This window comes from Schistocerca serialis, unplaced genomic scaffold, assembly GCF_023864345.2.
Source record: "Schistocerca serialis cubense isolate TAMUIC-IGC-003099 unplaced genomic scaffold, iqSchSeri2.2 HiC_scaffold_133, whole genome shotgun sequence".
Lineage (NCBI taxonomy): Eukaryota > Metazoa > Arthropoda > Insecta > Orthoptera > Acrididae > Schistocerca > Schistocerca serialis.
In genome coordinates, this window is record NW_026047547.1 from 272,501 (window position 1) to 277,500 (window position 5,000).

At 55.6% G+C, this 5,000-nt stretch overlaps 3 non-coding genes across 3 annotated transcripts in view; all 3 read left to right on the forward strand.

Moving 5' to 3' along the window:
* The first annotated feature begins 2,334 nt into the window (after window positions 1–2,334).
* LOC126439681 (small subunit ribosomal RNA) lies at window positions 2,335–4,243 on the forward strand. Its single transcript, XR_007581315.1, has one exon. It is a non-coding gene; the product is annotated as a small subunit ribosomal RNA (ribosomal RNA).
* Window positions 4,244–4,596: 353 nt separating this feature from the next.
* LOC126439643 (5.8S ribosomal RNA) lies at window positions 4,597–4,751 on the forward strand. The gene has a single exon (XR_007581280.1). It is a non-coding gene; the product is annotated as a 5.8S ribosomal RNA (ribosomal RNA).
* A 188-nt stretch (window positions 4,752–4,939) lies between these two features.
* Window positions 4,940–5,000, forward strand: part of LOC126439605 (large subunit ribosomal RNA) — a 4,222-nt gene continuing 4,161 nt past the window's right edge. The window contains exon 1 of the ribosomal RNA XR_007581264.1: window positions 4,940–5,000. This exon is cut by the window's right edge and continues 4,161 nt beyond it. This is a non-coding gene — a ribosomal RNA (large subunit ribosomal RNA).

Below are 5,000 nucleotides of genomic sequence, written 5' to 3' on the forward strand. Positions count from 1 at the left end.
AACCTAACCTACGTTGTGCCTTAACCTAACTTACGTTGTGCCTTAACCTAACTTACGTTGTGCCTTAACCTAACTTACGTTGTGCCTTAACCTAACCCATGTTGTGCCTTAATCTAACCCATGTTGTGCCTTAACCTAACCCATGTTGTGCCTTAACGTAACCCATGTTGTGCCTTAACGTAACCCATGTTGTGCCTTAACGTAACCCATGTTGTGCCTTAACGTAACCCATGTTGTGCCTTAACGTAACCCATGTTGTGCCTTAACGTAACCCATGTTGTGCCTTAACGTAACCCATGTTGTGCCTTAACGTAACCCATGTTGTGCCTTAACGTAACCCATGTTGTGCCTTAACGTAACCCAATTTGTGCCTTAACGTAACCCAATTTGTGCCTTAACGTAACCCAATTTGTGCCTTAACGTAACCTAATTTGTGCCTTAACGTAACCTAATTTGTGCCTTAACGTAACCCATATTGCGCCTCAACCTAACCTATATTGCGCCTTAACCTGACGCACGTTGTCGCTGAACCTGCTCTGTAATTGTTATGCAACTCGTTAAATTAGTGTAGTGTTGCCTAACCGCAACCCTCGCAATATAGTTCGCTATTCGCACTGCCCGGTCCCCTGTGTATCGCGTCATGTTAAACACCTTGCAAGTGTTGCTGACTTTCCACATGCTCCTGCTATACACTGTAATGTGGATAGCAGCAGGACGTACATGCCCCCCCCCTTCCCCCCTGCCTTCGCAAGCTGGTCGTTGAGAAGTTTGCATGTTCAATGCCCTTCGCATGCCGACGTACTCAGCCTACGTTGTGGTACGGCCTGTCACCTGTCCGCGGATGTACGCAAAACCCACAAACTGTGCTGCACATTGGTCCGTATGTACTGAATGATACATCGTGGCACATGTGTGACCGTACGACGACTGCGCCTAGCAACGGCGGACCATACAGTCCAAATATTGTGGACGCAGCTACGTGTCGTCTCCCTTTAGGAGCTGGATTGCAGTGTGGTACGCCATTCAGACGTGTGGGAGGAACGGACGCCCTGGATGGCGATCAGCATGAGCAGTCTGTTGATGTAGTGGAGCGTGTATTCGGACGTAGTCGTCTCTTCTCACACACTGTGATAGCATGTTGCACCGCGTTCCACATCTGCGACATGCTGCAGAGGCCGGCTGACAGTCGTTCGCGCAATGGACACCGCATACGTACGGGGGCTACCTTCCACGTGTTCTCTAGGCGTGCACATGTTGTTGCGTCTATGTGGGCAGACGTAGTGTGTTGTGACACCTGACACAGGCATGCAATACTCGTTGCAAATGGCGATGGACGTCTACGTTTGCTGGTGACGTTACGCAAATGAACAACTGGTAACCCGTTGTGGTGCGGTTGTTCTCGCTAGAGGTGAATCAGTGTTGGCGACGATCGGTCGAGCTATTAACCGGTTGTTTCATGGATACCCACCATGCCCACGAACGTGAAAGGGGACCCACCATGCCCACGAACGTGAAAGGGGATCTGGGTGTGAGGCGATACGCGGCGGTGGCTGGGTGGGACCGTCCCCGGCCGGTGAGGGGGGGCCGCCCGGCGTGCTGGCAGCGCGGTGCGTGGGCGCACGCGCTACAGCCGGCTGGTGGGGGCGGCCAGTGGCAGGCGCGCCGGCCGACGGACGCGGCAGGCGGCGCAGCTGCGCGCCGGCGCCCCCTGCTCGCGGCGCCTTGCGGCCAAAGTAGGTCCTCGCGGGCCCGGTGCGAAGCGCGGTGGCCATCTGCAGTGTGCTGGTCCGATTGAGGACTGTGTGCGCTGAGGATGCGCCGCCGCCCGGCGCTCGGCGCCGCGACGCCGTCTGCTGCTCGGTCGCCCCAGCGGTTCTCGCAGGTGGTTTGTATCGCAGCTGTGCGGACGTGTTGGCGCGTGCGCTGTGCTGGGAGAGTTCGCTTCGGCACCCAAGTGGGGCTTTTGTCCTTCTGTGGCGCTGGCGTTGGAGCTGCCGGTCACCGTAGGTGGCGCGTGTTGTCTCCCGCCGGCAATGCCACGACAGCACGCTCCCGGGCCTCTGTCGGCAGCGGCAAGCTCAGTTGGGAGCACGGGTGGTCGCACCTAAAGCGTCTACTCGCCTAACTCCGGGCGATTGCGCCTCTCTCGAACCCGACCAAGTACTTAGGACGGCGCTGCGCGCCGCCGGGACCTGAGAGGGTTTCGAGGTGTGTTGTGCAGGGGAGCTCAGCCTCCTCCTGTTTGCAGAATAATTGAGCGGACGCTTGCGTGTTCGCGCGGGCCCCCGGGACACACTCCCGGGCGGCCGGCTGCTCAGCTCTAGTTGACGCAGCTCCCTGGTTGATCCTGCCAGTAGTCATATGCTTGTCTCAAAGATTAAGCCATGCATGTCTCAGTACAAGCCGCATTAAGGTGAAACCGCGAATGGCTCATTAAATCAGTTATGGTTCCTTAGATCGTACCCACGTTACTTGGATAACTGTGGTAATTCTAGAGCTAATACATGCAAACAGAGTCCCGACCAGAGATGGAAGGGACGCTTTTATTAGATCAAAACCAATCGGTCGGCTCGTCCGGTCCGTTTGCCTTGGTGACTCTGAATAACTTTGGGCTGATCGCACGGTCCTCGTACCGGCGACGCATCTTTCAAATGTCTGCCTTATCAACTGTCGATGGTAGGTTCTGCGCCTACCATGGTTGTAACGGGTAACGGGGAATCAGGGTTCGATTCCGGAGAGGGAGCCTGAGAAACGGCTACCACATCCAAGGAAGGCAGCAGGCGCGCAAATTACCCACTCCCGGCACGGGGAGGTAGTGACGAAAAATAACGATACGGGACTCATCCGAGGCCCCGTAATCGGAATGAGTACACTTTAAATCCTTTAACGAGTATCTATTGGAGGGCAAGTCTGGTGCCAGCAGCCGCGGTAATTCCAGCTCCAATAGCGTATATTAAAGTTGTTGCGGTTAAAAAGCTCGTAGTTGGATTTGTGTCCCACGCTGTTGGTTCACCGCCCGTCGGTGTTTAACTGGCATGTATCGTGGGACGTCCTGCCGGTGGGGCGAGCCGAAGGCGTGCGACCGCCTCGTGCGTGCTCGTGCGTCCCGAGGCGGACCCCGTTGAAATCCTACCAGGGTGCTCTTTATTGAGTGTCTCGGTGGGCCGGCACGTTTACTTTGAACAAATTAGAGTGCTTAAAGCAGGCAAGCCCGCCTGAATACTGTGTGCATGGAATAATGGAATAGGACCTCGGTTCTATTTTGTTGGTTTTCGGAACCCGAGGTAATGATTAATAGGGACAGGCGGGGGCATTCGTATTGCGACGTTAGAGGTGAAATTCTTGGATCGTCGCAAGACGAACAGAAGCGAAAGCATTTGCCAAGTATGTTTTCATTAATCAAGAACGAAAGTTAGAGGTTCGAAGGCGATCAGATACCGCCCTAGTTCTAACCATAAACGATGCCAGCCAGCGATCCGCCGCAGTTCCTCCGATGACTCGGCGGGCAGCCTCCGGGAAACCAAAGCTTTTGGGTTCCGGGGGAAGTATGGTTGCAAAGCTGAAACTTAAAGGAATTGACGGAAGGGCACCACCAGGAGTGGAGCCTGCGGCTTAATTTGACTCAACACGGGAAACCTCACCAGGCCCGGACACCGGAAGGATTGACAGATTGATAGCTCTTTCTTGATTCGGTGGGTGGTGGTGCATGGCCGTTCTTAGTTGGTGGAGCGATTTGTCTGGTTAATTCCGATAACGAACGAGACTCTAGCCTGCTAACTAGTCGCGTGACATCCTTCGTGCTGTCAGCGATTACTTTTCTTCTTAGAGGGACAGGCGGCTTCTAGCCGCACGAGATTGAGCAATAACAGGTCTGTGATGCCCGTAGATGTTCTGGGCCGCACGCGCGCTACACTGAAGGAATCAGCGTGTCTTCCTAGGCCGAAAGGTCGGGGTAACCCGCTGAACCTCCTTCGTGCTAGGGATTGGGGCTTGCAATTGTTCCCCATGAACGAGGAATTCCCAGTAAGCGCGAGTCATAAGCTCGCGTTGATTACGTCCCTGCCCTTTGTACACACCGCCCGTCGCTACTACCGATTGAATGATTTAGTGAGGTCTTCGGACTGGTACGCGGCATTGACTCTGTCGTTGCCGATGCTACCGGAAAGATGACCAAACTTGATCATTTAGAGGAAGTAAAAGTCGTAACAAGGTTTCCGTAGGTGAACCTGCGGAAGGATCATTACCGACTAGACTGCATGTCTTTCGATGTGCGTGTCGTGTCGCGCAACACGCAGCTACCTGTACGGCTCGCAGTAGCCGTGCGCCGCGTGCGGAACCACGCGTTCGTCTCAAAACTAACGGCAATGTTGTGTGGTACGAGCGCTGAAGCGCTGGAGCGGCTGGCCTGCGGCACCTGGCGCCTGGCGCCGGTTTTGAATGACTTTCGCCCGACTGCCTGTCCGCTCCGGTGTGGAGCCGTACGACGCCCATCGGCCGTGAGGCCGTTGGACACTGAACGCTGGAACAGGGCCGCCACACGCCTCAGTCCCGCCTATGCAACTGTCTCGAAAGAGATGGTGGAAACTATGAAAAGATCACCCAGGACGGTGGATCACTCGGCTCGTGGGTCGATGAAGAACGCAGCAAATTGCGCGTCGACATGTGAACTGCAGGACACATGAACATCGACGTTTCGAACGCACATTGCGGTCCATGGATTCCGTTCCCGGGCCACGTCTGGCTGAGGGTCGGCTACGTATACTGAAGCGCGCGGCGTTTGCCCCGCTTCGCTGACCTGGGAGTGTCGTGGCCGCCTGTGGGGCCGGCCGCGTCTCCTTAAACGTGCGATGCGCGCCCGTCGCCTGGCGGTTCGCATACCGGTACTTACTCGGTAGCGTGCACAGCCGGCTGGCGGCGTGGCGTGCGACACCTCGTACAACGACCTCAGAGCAGGCGAGACTACCCGCTGAATTTAAGCATATTACTAAGCGGAGGAAAAG